The sequence below is a fragment of the Lingula anatina genome, chromosome 7 (assembly GCF_051362555.1).
Source record: "Lingula anatina isolate TDL-2025a chromosome 7, LinAna3.0, whole genome shotgun sequence".
NCBI lineage: Eukaryota > Metazoa > Brachiopoda > Lingulata > Lingulida > Lingulidae > Lingula > Lingula anatina.
Window position 1 is genome coordinate 12984255 of NC_141773.1, and position 14535 is coordinate 12998789.

The 14535-nt window shown below is 38.2% G+C and overlaps 1 protein-coding gene across 26 annotated transcripts in view; it reads right to left on the reverse strand.

Moving 5' to 3' along the window:
• LOC106173441 (beta-1,3-galactosyltransferase 1) overlaps positions 1–14535 on the reverse strand; it is a 30116-nt gene that overhangs the window by 4933 nt on the left and 10648 nt on the right. For 3 of the 26 annotated variants that reach the window (XR_015335390.1, XR_015335385.1, XR_015335387.1), the window contains 2 exons: positions 13938–13989; positions 13306–13611 (listed from right to left, as the gene is read on the reverse strand). The exons of 11 other annotated variants lie outside the window; for them this stretch is intronic. The gene's annotated coding sequence lies outside the window, so the exon portion shown is untranslated. Of the gene's footprint in view, positions 1–2673; positions 2958–5659; positions 5959–7749; positions 7924–8481; positions 8661–11961; positions 13039–13237; positions 13612–13662; positions 13990–14535 lie in introns of those variants that run through there. 12 more of the 26 variants (XR_015335386.1, XR_015335388.1, XM_087016747.1 and 9 more) reach the window with 10 other exon arrangements.

Here is a 14535-nt window from a genome sequence, read left to right on the forward strand (position 1 = left end):
TCCCTTGTTGAATAAAGAATTATAGGTTTTTTAATGCTTTTTTTCCAATAAAACTGTCAACAGTTCTGCAAGTAGAAGTGCAATGAGTAAAGAAATACTGCATCAATTTCTTAGCAACATATACTATGTTGTCATTCTTTTCTTCAGCATTAGAAAAAAGATGTTAATTTAAAATTGTGAAAAAGTTTGGTCATGCTAAATCCTTACTTGTGCATCAGTCTTATCCCTTGTGCCCTTGTTTAATACAGCATATATGAAAGAAATTATGCTGGAGCCTTAAATGGACACAAGCGAGATAAAAGGTACCAGGTTTTATCATGTGATACCTGAGTGAGCAGGAAGATACCAACGGATACCACCCACAAAGCGAGAAAAAATACACAAAACATAGAGGAGATGGGATAACCTGCTTTTACCTTGTACTACTCAGATCTTGTGTCTCCATGTGATAGGGTCCTATATCAACAGTTTCAACTCATCTTCCCATTTTACTCACAATCTAATAACATTCAAAAAAACATTTATCAAGAAAAAAACTCCCTCTGTTTACCATACCTAGAAAGTTAGACATGTGTATAGTATTTGCTGGGGTTAGGTATAATTTGACAACTGTCCGTAGTATAAACAATTTACCATGGCAAATCAGCAGAGCTATTGGAGTCAGTGAAGATGATGTACATTTGTTTGACATAAAATGAAGTCTCAAGTTGTTATAAAAACAAACAGAGGTCGTTATCTTTCAGTAAATGGTCCCCATACTCAAACACCGCTGGCCTGCTTTCTGTCAGCTACTGTTCTTGCCATTAAAAGACACTTTTCAGACATCAGCATGTACATTGAAAGTAATTGCTTCAGATCAACTCTTTAAACAAAACATCAATCATAACATTAAATTGTTTTTTATCCTTAAATATACAGACATTTTGGTGATGTTATTTTTATACTGCATGCAAAGCTCTCTTTCTTAACTCACATAGTTATCACAGATGAATTAAAAAGTTGCTAACAATAAAGTTGCATAGTTTCAGATTTTTTTTTTTTTTTTGCTTCTGCTACACCCAATCCTTACTAAGAATTGAAGCAATGGTGCGCTAACCAGTAAGTACAACTAACTAGAAGTGTCTGTGGAAACTTTCACGATAATGAACAGTGCCTCCAGTGTTTAGGTAGCAGCTAGCAGGCCATCTCATAACATACCACCTGTATTCCCTCCCACTGACAGCCTGGACCTTGTCTGCTATTGCCACACCCACCTGTGGTCCATCACTGACAGTTTATAACACACCAGAAGACCCATCTGCTATCCAGGGCCACACCCACCTGTGGTCTGTCACTGACAGTTTATAACACACCAGATGACCCATCTGCTACCCAGGGCTACACCCACCTGTGGTCTGTCACTGACAGTTTATAACCTGTACCTGACCCATCTGCTAAACTATGGCTGCAGCTTCCCATGATCTGTGACAGTTAATAACATGCCAAGTTGATCCACCTCCTACCCTGGGCCACACCCACCTGTGATCAAGAACGGGGGCGTCTCGATAGTCCGAAGGTTCATTGGTCCGAAGGTTCATTGGTCCGAAGGTTCATTGGTCCGAAAAATGGTAACTTTTTCATCGTTTTTTTTAATCAAGGGTTCATTGGTCCGAAGGTTCTATAGCGAACATTCGGACCAATGAACCTTCGGACTATTGAACCTTCGGACTATTGCTACGGCCCCATCAAGAACTGACAGTTGAGAATAAGCAAGCCAACTGAGTACCAAGAACCTTGTCTATTGGAACCATGCTTCACCCTTTGCCACACCCATGTCACCAATGACACCTGGTGCCACGCCCACTTGACCTAAGTGACACCATGTGTCATGTCCATCTGACCCATGGTACTGACCATCTGGTCTCTGACACACCCATTTGACCCAAACTGCCCCAGTGCCTTGCCCACTTAATTCATGTGGCAGTTGGTGCCACACCTATCACAGTCACAGCCAGTCCCTGGTCAACATAAAAATTTACAAGGCACTTTGAATGATGTGTGGACCCTCCAAATACTTTGGATGGAAAAGCACATTTCCTAATTTCTAGGGGAAAAAACATGTGAGGACAGCGCAGTGGAAAAGGGGGTAGGGGAGGCGTGTTGATGCTGTGTCACAACAAACACCTGTTATAAAAGAAAAAAGGAAGTGGTTGCCAAAACTGATTATTCTTTACACATTTCAAAGTTACACATCTAACAAACTTTTCTCTTTACTTGAAATAACAACTGTGGACACTCGCTGTAGGAGTGTGTGAACCACTTATAGGTCGGTCCTCGCCATTTTTTACTTCACACTTTCACTGAGAGTTTCCACTTTGCTCAGTCTTCAGCAAATTTTAATCGGGCCCATTTTGCCACAGACTATTTTTGATGAGGATAAAGTTATTTTTAATTAGAAAGTATGTGTGAACACTGTTATCATGTTAGTTTAAAAAAAATAGATCTATTTAACATACACATATCGGTTTTAAAACATAAAACAGTAAAATATAATAATCTACAAAAAACATGATGCCATGTACATGTCAGAATATGTAGCCATTGCTATACATATTTAATAACCTATTAATGCAGAGTATCATAAGTGAATATCTCAAATATATATTTCCTTTGTACATCTACATAGTCTAATACCTTCAGTGATTAAGACTGTGATGATCTTCCTATATCAGTAGGTGTACTGGAAATCCTACTACTGTCAGGTCAGTTTTTAACTCTTGTTAATGTGGATGATGCACTGTGGTCAGTTTCTGTTCCAAGTGAACACACTCCATAGAATTTCAGACCCTGCATTAATTGAAAACTGACAGTATTTATCAGCATCTGGCCAATTAATTGTAATAACACCAAGGAACCAATTGACATTCAAGTACCGTGACAACTTGAATTAGCTCCAACAGTAATTTGTTTATCTCTTGGGACAGGATCAATTCTGCACATACCTGTGCTTGCAAGTATTTAGATTTGTAATTTATGTGTACTCATACAGATAGTTGAAAGGGCAGCGAAGGGTAGAAGGGAGGTGCAGGCACAATATTCCATACAGACAGTTGAAGAGAGAGAGAGAGAGAGAGAGAGAGAGAGAGAGGGGGAGGGGAGGGAGGGGAGGGGTGCATGCACAATATTCCACACAGCAGGTGAATGGCCCATATATCCTGACAGCTGCACCAGTCATAAACCTCCAGAGAAGCTGGGTTAAAAGGTAAAGTTGCAGGAAAACTGTCTCCAATGGGGCAATGAGGCAATAAAGAAACACATAAAAAAGCCCCCCTAGATCAAATGTTAATCTAAGAGTGATGTTCTAAAGATTGAAGCCATCCTCCCACTGGGTGTAGGCATCAACAAATGTTTCCATGATAAAAAATAACTTAATTCCTAGGTGTTCCTGCCAAATGCTTTTTTGGTTTACATTTTTTTTTTTTTTTGTAAAATAATGTGGATAAAGTCTTGATCCCCTTAACACGTACCCTATGATTTCGTAGCACTAATTTTGCTTGTAATCACTCTTTAATAGCTTTCTTGATCTTCCATTAACATACACAAAAAGTCTTCCTATTTTTTTGCATGGCTGGAATGCTTCAAAAGTTACTCTCTCATGGAGCAAGGCATTGCATTTGGACATGTAAAAATCTCTCTGTAAAAATCTCTCTTACTTAGTTTCAAGGAATTTCCATGTCAGACAACATAGCTCTGGTAATTTGTCTAGCTATTTTAGACAACTACAGTCTGATGTGGTCTGACAAGAACCAAAATTACAACTGGTGGTGTAAAAATTCCACAACTAATGTTCTGAAAATACACATTTTAGTAGGTGACAGATCTTTGCCAGAATCTAGCTTAGGCACCCTGAGTAAACTTGACACGATGAAGATAGGCTATTGTGAAGAGGTTAGTGTCAAGTTATCTCTGAAGCTCAGGGTGAGCTTAGGCAGATTTTCTCTGATGCCATGATGCTTACCCTGCATAAGTCTGATGATTTCATTTTACCAGAGCTCTTATACTGTATAAAATATGCTCACATGCACCACCCCCCCTCCCCCCAAACACAAAGATATACTCAATATCCAAAGACACTTTTCTATAACCTTCAATCAAAAACACAGGTAATGAGCATAACCATATTGATGATAAAATGTATTCAACTGTCTGTATTACAGGTAAGAACTCCCATAATAAACTGCAGTAAACACAGGGTAAAAAGCTATTCTCCTTTCAAGATGATTTCAGGTCTGATCCAGTCAGACAGGTACCAATCCCATCTGACCAGTTGAATTCTGCAGGTCATAGATCTATGGAGGTGTCAGAGCCAAGCTGATGTATTGCCCCCTCAGAAGCCGTACATTCCAGTGCAAATTGCCAAAAAATACATGCCTGCTCTCTTGGTCAGACAGGTTCATCCAGGCCGCATAAAAAAAAATTATCTGGACATGCAGCCGAGGTATGAGCTGCCCTCTATATTGAAACCCCTTATTTGCTCTGGTCATGATTTTACAAGCAATTAAAGGGACTCAGGAGAGACTATGGTACATGTAAGGTCAAAGCATTCATGAACTTATCGCTAACTTATGGAAAAACTGCATGTCTGCTTGATTGGTCAGTCATTTTCATAACTTGTATGTTAATGCAAAGCTGTAAGTGTTATTGGTCATTTGGGCTTCACCTTAGTGTACAGGTTGCCTGGACCATACACATTCCTTTGTCATTGTGACATAAGAGTTTAGAAAACAATGCCTATACGACAATCTTATGACAGGTATATAGTGGACTAAATAAGAACCAAGTTTGGACATTTAAAAGAGGATTTAATTATAATAATAATTATATTTTTAGACTTGCATGAAGTATATTATTATTTGTGCAAATGTCTAAATTCCAACAGATACTAAGACCCCATTCCCATAGATTTTAGATCGATCTATCCTTGTGAGGAGTCTCACTAGATTCAGCTTAGCCAACTTAAGCGTCTGTCCCGCCTACGAAAAGCTGTAAGGGGGTAATTAACTATGGTGCGCTCTCGGCTGACTGCAATTTAGCGTGAACCCCCAAGGAGTTAGGTCGATCTAAACCTAAATCTCTGGATCGATCTAAATCTCTGGGAATGCACCCTAAGTTAAATAATATTTGTGTCTTTTGACACTTCATTAAAATTCACTTGTGACTCACATTCCACATATTCTTCAGATGTGATCATATTAATCTCACCTAAAATTGAAAAGGAAACAATCAATCAAACAGCAAAAAAATCCTTCACACAATTACCAGCCATAATCACCCAGGTAAATGTCTGTGGGTAAGAAATAAAGGTGAAGCATAACTTCTATCAGCAGGGAATTCCACATAGGTCCCCCTATGCTGGAGTATACTGACTGCTGCCGTAAAGAGTAATAGCTGTTATATGTTATCAGTTAAGAACAAGGCTACCCTAGCTTGTCCTGCATATACAAAATGCAATGCATCCCATCCTCTGGAACATAATATCTCACCATTTTTGAATTCATTTATCTATTCATTTAACCTCTATGAGAGATCCTCCATTTCAAAGTTCTGGAAACACTTTCCCTGCCTAACAGCAAGATACACAGTCACTAGCCAATAAGGTCTATTTTTCTGCATCATTTACCTTTAACTGCATTATTTTCTGTTTCCCGTTCCGGAAAAAAATCATAAAGTTTCAAAGGATATACTGATTCTGTCAGGGGATCATGCCTGACGATATATAAATGTTGATATATGCAGAGACCCGCTGTTACAGCCATTAAATTCACCTTGACGAAGAAAAAGAGGCACTTTAGGATGTTTCTCTGCTTTGTAAATTATCTTCAAGTGTCTATAAGAGATCACTGGGTTAAGTAATAGCTGTTCAGAAATAGCATCTGGTTAAAACAGCACCAATCTTGTAGCAAGGAAGAGCACACTAGAAACAGATAGAAACTGTAGGCAATGGCTCTACAAATAAAACTAGGAAATCCTCTGTTTCAGAAGATACACTGCCATATAAGGTAAAAAAAATGACTCGTGCACAACAGAATGCAGGCACCATGTCCTACTGACGTTAGTTTGCTTGATGTCAATTCAAGTTTTCTTATTTTCATATGGCATTCATTTTGGCATTGCGACATAAGACAACAATGAAAACAGGACATGTAATTCCCATTTAACTGAAATATCAAATACAAATCAGTGGACAAAATCAACACCCCCCGAAAAATCTATCAACTTTTGGTCAAATTGGCAGCACAAACACAGAGAAATTTGTTTTAAGTCCCCATATCACATCCTGTTAACAGCCAGGAACAATCAACACATCTTTCAGATTGATAAAAATCCTGCTTAACTCCCCATGACCATCAAATTGGAACATTTAAGCAGTTGGTGATAACACCCGGGGCCCATAACACCATTACAACCATGTGTCTCCAACACGTGTGCGGGACAGCACTGTCCACAGGGGGGCGCCACACAAAGGATATATAGAGCATTAAGGAAGATTCTACAGATATTGAAGTCACGCTGAAGATTTATGAGAAAAGGATTGTAGGCAGGTTTTGTGGTAGCCTTGTGTACTTATAGGGACATTTTGCAGAAATAGTGCAGAGATGTATTTTAGCAGAGTATAGAATGATAGGATACTATGTACACAGAAGCAACATATGCAGAAGTATTTTCCATTTTCCTAACCAATTAAATATCAGGCACTGAAAGGATGCTCGTCTTTATTGATAACTAATATCAAAACAACCATTAGCCATTTGAAAATTATCTTATCTGCAACAGGTTGGTGTCAAACCAGCCCATTCCCAGCCACATGATAACCATGACACCCTGTGTAACCTAGGACAACAAACAAAATCATTACCAACCAAGGCAGACCCCAGGGGATGTTGGTACACATCACAAGACTTGTGGCTTGTTTGGAAACAAAATAGTACATGTAGCCAAGTGCACATTTATACTATCTGAGGTTGGGATGCAAGTACATAATACAGAAATATCCCCTGCTGGAGAGAAGTATATACAGAGAGCTAGGCTATGGGTTGGTTCAGCTACATGGAGCTATAAATGTAAAATTAATACCAGTTCTACAATGTCTTATCTAATGTGACAATCCACCACAATATCAACATACAGCTTGGCAAAGTGCACCAACACATGATGGTCTTTCTATAGTCACCAGCTTGGCTACTAGTTCATGAGTAGTACAGTTATAGTATTCAAATTGACCCCAGTCCTGCTTCATGGGGGTTAGCTCTATGTAATGAAGGTTCCTTATGATGGTAGTCCGCTATGCAGAAAAAATTCAAAAAAATTATACATAGCGAACCTGCTGTGAAATGGACCTTCAGCATAGCAAACCTTCAACATACAGAAGCACTCTGGCGTGCCAGTGCCAGTACGGTATGGTAGTTGTCTAACATAGTCTTTATATACATGATTTGTAGTCACCAGCTGAACTTGTAATTAAGAGCTCTCCACTTAATAAAAGCCATCATATAGTTGAAAAAAAAAAAGAAAACTCGGTTACATGAGCACTTTATCTGAGACTGGTGAATCTATCAATTTGATTTCTTAATATTGCTTTGATGTACACTATCATGACATCACATAATAAATCAATCAAACAAGTATGTGAAACCAGACATCAGCAATGTGAAATGAAATACTTGAAAAAAAATTGAACCTAACAAATTAACAAAAATGATTTAAATTTACCTTCACTTAAAAACCAATCATTCCTCATGACCAGGCTCATTTCAAGAGGCAAGCACCATAAAAAGGTACCTTTGAAGATGATAATCAAGTCACACAGACCAGTGAACTGCCTTCCACAAACATGCAATATATTCCTCGGCCCTGCCAGCAGCCTTGCCTATCTTGTAATGTTAAACATTTCCACATAACACATTTATCGCACATTTGGTGCTATCTGTCAGTCGAACGAAAATGCCAGCAGTTAATATCATATCTACAAAGTTTTTTTGCCAGGGTGTTATTTTTTAGTAGACGTTCTTCCCCATACCATCTGGGTGCCATTATATTGGTATGGTAGATCTATTAATGTGTGTACTACACAGGGAGTTGGTAGGCAAACAAGGCCTTAAAAGGTTCCTATATCAGTATGTAACACTTCATAAAAAATATTTCAGCAACTTCAGCCTGCATACATATTATATTAGTGTTTAAAGCCCTCTGTCTTACCTACATGAATTTGTCATGTGTACAAGAATGGCTGACAACTATAATTGTAAGCATATGCACACACACACACACACAGAGAGAGAGAGAGAGAGAGAGAAGAGAGAGAGAGAGAGAGAGAGAGAGTTGGGAGAGGGAGGAAAACAAAAACATGCAGATGTGTAAATGGTCAGAAATAAATATCATTGAAATTTGCAGAGAAAGGCAGTTGGACAGAGAGATCAGTTTCCACTGTTATACAATACCTACCTCATTACCTAATAATGAACAATAGCAGTCCTGTTACAAGTTCCACCCCAATGTAATGCAACATGTATCAATGGCTTAATTACCAAGCTGCAACTAATTCCCACTCAACAGGTTCCAGCTGTACATTCAATGGAAATCCTGTGTTGGGTATCAAAGAGTGTAAACTGTTTGTAACAAACATCAGTGACAACCTGGAAAGTTGTGTTAATGATATCTATCTAGGGGACCATTCCCAGAGCCTATCGTACTAACTTTGGACCAATCTAACTTCAAGGGGATTCTCACTAAATTTCTATCAACTTAAGCGGCTTAAATGTCTGTCAAGCCTAATAAAGCTGTTAGGAGGTAATTAATTAACTACTGTAGGCTGAGCCTGCACGAAAGTTAATTACCCCCTAGCTGATTTGGTAGGCGTGACAGACATATAAGCTGGTGAAGTTGATAGCAATTTAGCGTGAATCCCCATTGAGTTAGATCGACCCTGTTGGATCGATCTGGGCATGGGAACCCAGTCTAAGATCTGCAATGATAGGTTCAAAGTCAATATACCACTTTGTCTCCACATTGTGAAACCAACCACAGAGAGGTAAATTTCTAAGGTTCGACCCCTAAAGGGGTGGGATTCCGAGGTTTGAGGCAACGGCTCTTTTGATTAGGGCGTGTGTGTGTGTGTGTGGGGGGGGGGGGTCTGTTCTGAATCAAAATTGGATAAAAGTTCTGTGCCAATTTTCCAGACTCTCCTCCCTCTGAAATTGCTGTCTACAGGCCTGAAGGTAAATAGTGTAAATTGGGGTCAATTTTAGGGTATCTCTCTGCAGAGAGAAACCCTACTCTCCCTCAGGTTTTTCAAAATCCTCAGCGAAAGTACCAGGTTGTAAAAATAAGATGGTTTTGACAAAAAGTCAGTCTGTAAGTGGCCCTAGCCTGAGATATTCAAAGCAGTATGAAGCACTGCTAGTATTATCCAAGGAGTAACAACAAAATGAGACACACTGACAGCCATCTTATATCTTTAAGTTACTTGTGGGATAAAATCCTCAAAAGTAGATGCTCATTGTTTTAATTATGTTTACCATGGTGTTAAAACTAGATGTTTCAAAGGTGCCATGATCCCTTTAAAGTTTTGGAGAAAAAAAAAAATGTTTTAGAATTTGGTGCTGCCAGGAACACCCTTTCTGTTCCATCTTCCAACATATCGCAGTCCAATTATTCAAACTTCAAAAGTATATTCACTATTCACCAGTTGGAGACCCACTGAGAAAAGAACTGCAGTAGCAGTGTTCCCTTTTTTTTCAAAAAAATTAGGCGATCAAAAAATTGCAGTTGTTTGTCAGTAGCTGTTCCTGGTTCTCAAAGGGTGAGCCTGCAGGTGTGGGATCAGTATTTACGCCCTCCTCTCTTGTGGCTTTAATCTGTCGCTTTGATGTTACCAAACCTAAATATTTACAGCTTTGCACACCTGGGTAAGAGTGCTTACTGGAAACAAAATTAAAACCCATTAGTTTTTTCATCCCGTTATTTTCTTTTTCTTTTTTTCTCACTTTTGCTGCTACTTCTCTTTATGATGTTGAACTTAGAGGTTTCCTATTCTGGAAGCTGAGAAAAGGACTGCTCAGTTCAACTCGATTAATTTTCCTGTGCAACAGAGAACTATATATTTTCCTTTCTGTTGTGAAAAGGAAGGAAATTTTGTGCACCCTAAATTATGACCACTTTGTTAGATACACTGTAAGCTTATATTGCCACTGTTCCCAAGATTGCTTATCCATTCAAAACATGTACTGTATTCATGGGTTCTTTTGCAGACGGGTTCTTTTGAATTTTGACTATTTCAACCAAATAAATGTTACCATCTCTCACCACTAAAAGCATTGTTGTCAATCTCAGTGTTTGTGTTCTCTGACTAATGGCATATTGAAGTAATAAAAAGCTAATAAATCACACCAAAATGTGGTACCCTTAACTAAATTGCCTAGCTGCACAACTGTGAGTTTAAGGGCCCATTCCCAATGAAATTACCAGTCTATGTAGATCAATCCAACCCCTCGCTGCCTGTTCCAATGTACTCTTAGGCTCTATTCCCATAGATTTTAGATCAATCTATCCCCCCGGGGAGTCTCACTAGATTACTTTCAGATAATCCGACTTAAATGCCCGTCCCGCCTACTACAAGCTGTAAGGGGATAATTAACTTTCGTGTCCGCCCGGCTGACAGCTATTTAGCGTGAACCCCCAGGGAGTTAGGTCGATCTAAAGTAGGTCGATCTAATCTATGGAAATGGGGTGTTATAATCAGCAGCTTTTCTGTATTTTACTCAATGTCAGGAGGAGGAGGAGGCGTGTTTATCTGTTAATCTGACTGCTTCAGCTAGAGTCCCCACGGAGGTTTATTGATGTACCTTGACCGATAGTTTCAATGGGAATGTGCCCTTCAAGTCCTAATGGAAATTCCTCCCTCTACAGGCAAATGTCTATTGTAGAAAAGCTCCCAGAGTGCTTAAATGTGGGGTTTTATAACCACTTAAAGTGTTAATTGCAATATTTCCAACAGAACTCACTCTCAGGGTACCTGTCTGTCAAGGTAATTAATTGTAGCACAGGTGTAATATCAATTTGATAAAAGTTAGGGGTGGTGAATTCAGAGCTTCACAGGATTTTATTCTATTAATACATGGCTGTTATTATTACAGATATATTAGTTATTTTAATTAGCATATGATAAACTGAAGGAAACTGATTGCCCAATTCTGCAAACACCAAATATTCTCTATTTTCTTATATATTTTCATCTCTGTAAAGTTTACAAGGAAATGATAGAAATACATAGCCAATTAATGGCATCACAGTTGTTTTTCACAAAAAACAGTTGAAAACAAAATTGTAGGGAAAGCTTCTGAGTAAAAAAAGTAATAAATAATGGTTACTTTTAAAAAAGGTATTTTATCTTTTTGTATCAGACAAAGCCAGAGTACCAGTATGATTCCAGAGAAAGGACCTGACGTCAGCCTCCCTGCATGCATTATTTGATCAGAGAGCAGCAAGAAGTTTATCTATCAGTTTGAACACTGCAGTTGTTGTATACTTAGTGAACCAAGATGGACACTGACACTTTAAAAGCTACAGTTTAACTTAAATACTGGTTAATTGCTTTGGTTCCCATGGAATTTTCACCAGAATATATTACCTTCATAACTCAAGGAGCATTAGGATTGTTGTCATCCAGAACTTTATTTTGATCAAATCAAGTCTTGTAGGTTGACACCTCAAGACTTTCATATCCATTAATTAGAATATTTCAAAATATTTTGGCCAAATGACATAAACATACACTTTTATATTGTTCCCATTATGATTCTGAGGTGGCAATAGTGGGGGTGCAGGTGCTGTGGTACATAGATGCTGCTTTACTTTTCATTAAGGTTTAACATTAAGTTTTTAAATTAAGTTTTGTATACTCATAATAAAAGAGTGAATACTTACAGCTAAAACTTAGCTAATTCCTCAAACAGTAACAGTGCTCACATCACTGTTAAATCACCATTGCTGTATACCATCTTGTACTATAAAATTCCTTGGACATAAAATGTTCATATAAAAGTGAACTGACATCTACTGAATGTTTCCTCGAGCTGAATAGGCAAGAACAGATTTGGGTGTACGTTCCTTTCAGCTCAGCTCTGTTCTTCTTTGTCTGCCATCCGAATGAAGCTCAACCTTTTAAAATTTCTATACTGGTACCAATGCATGTATCAGAGCCAACACCAACATATCCTGTGTCAATTGCAGTAAATTATGGTCCAAAATAATGGGAATTACAGCATTTGGCAAAAATGTTAACACCAGTACATCGATGCTGAAGGCCTGTCCAGTTTCAGAGACAGAAAAATATCCTGGTTCACCAGTTTAAAAACTTGTTCAGTTTTAGAATCAAAGAAACTCAGAATGCTTCCTGCAAACCTCTAGCCCTAGGTATCTCTGTGCTTCTACTGTTGCTCCCAGTGTCTGTACTGAGTTGCCTTTGGCTGCCTTCAAGCTGAGCACTCTGTTTAGAAATCACAGTGTGTTGTACACAGACACTGAACAACTAGATATGTATAGTGCATTCTTCAACAGATCAAACCGACAGCTTCATCTAGTGAATACAGCAAGTGTAAGATAATATATTCATAAGGTCTTAATCCTCTTCAAATTTCTATTATCCCAACTGTTTCCAGTTTAAAGGATTTCACATTACTGAACAGAACTCAAAGCCCTGTTCTACTGAGACACCTATTACACACAAGAAAAAAGTAGTTGTTCCTTACAAGAAGACAGAGATAGACTGAGTAGCAAAGCACAGGGCAAAGGAATGATAGGCTGCACACATCTAGATGAGAACACACCCCTCCACTTATCAATCAGCCACTCTCTTCCTGGTAATATTCTTGGTAATCACCTAAAATCCGCCAGACTACCAGCTTGCTGCTGTGTAGAAAACATTAGGTCAAGCCAGGGTCTAGTCTTAATGGCATCAATAAATATAAGACTAGAGAATGTTAATTGATTAATTTTAGTTGTACTGGACCATTTAACCTGCTTGCCTTGACAGAAACAAGGACCATACAAGAAATATAGTTAAATAATTAATCAAATTGTGCAAATATGGCGTATATATCAAACTCCTTGTATCTTGTCTTTGGTCCATATATATATATAAAATGAAATAAAAAAAAAATAATGTTTTATAACTGCTCACTGACAGACACTTAAAACTTACAAAAGTCCATAGACACCATACAGAAACCCAGACGAAAGCACAAACAAGTCCATGTGCCCATCTACCTGTCAATAAACCATTTCCAGATCTCAACAATCTAAAGTTTGGATCAAGCTGTAAATATTTCTCCTCTGCACATCCTTTCTGGTCCTTTAATCTGGCCCTCTATCTCCTGGAGCCATCTTCAATCTCACGGTGCTATTAATCTAACACTGTTTACTGTGGCCAGGTGCTATGATGTTCAAACTTGATTGGATAATTCATGGACAAACATCAACATCTCTACAACCACTACTACATCAAGTCTGCTGCGACTACGCTCTACAATCTTTTCTCTGGAGTTGCATTGTCCGTCTTGTAAATGCCAAAAAACCCTAGATACAACATAAAAAATGCCATAAAATTTATTGCAAATTGTTCTCCTTTAGGAAGCTGTCGATGTATTACTACTAGTTTGGGGGGAATTGGATAATATAATATCTTTATCATAACTTTAGAATGATCTGAAGGTTCTTATACAGAAAAAAACTTGGAAGAACTTGAGACCATTTATCACGGTATGACATCTTTGCAACTGGTATAGTTTTCAAACTACTTAAAGAAGACATGCATTGTTCTGGCGAATACTGCAGATGCTCCAGTATCTACTGCAAGAGATCCCATGCACCTGAACCCTGCTGTAGAGGCTGTTTTCTCTCACCTGCCATTGCCAGACTCTCTGCCAGTCCAACACCTCACTCCACAGGCGGGCTCTGATGGGAGATTTGGGAAATTGCATAAATATTTGACATTTCATTATCATATTTATCCAATCATTTCATTACACCTGCCTGCCCTCCCCCTCTATATACATAACACAGATGTCCAGCCTCTCATTCAAATTCAATTGAATGAATGAATTCAATATTAAAATCTGTGGCCCCTTCTTTATGTTATCTTATTAAATTTTATTTATTCATTCAATTTTTTTTATATCCACTGTATTCAAATGGTTTTCAATCATCTTTTTATTCATGTTATTTTACCACAGCATAGCAAACTGCAAGTGATGGTTATGCTAAATGACAGTTCATTTGTGTTTATCAGGAATGACAATTATTTCACCATTTTTCAAACTATTCTTGAGATAGTAAACATGGGGGCTTAAATATTGATATGGTGAAAACTTAAGACCTGGTAAAACAAAACTTATGTTACCAGCATGTGCATGAATGGTTATCTACTACTTTGAAGTGAAAAAGACCAGCTATTAATTTAGGTTTTCATCTGACACTGATACACTCTCTGCTACAGCAGGG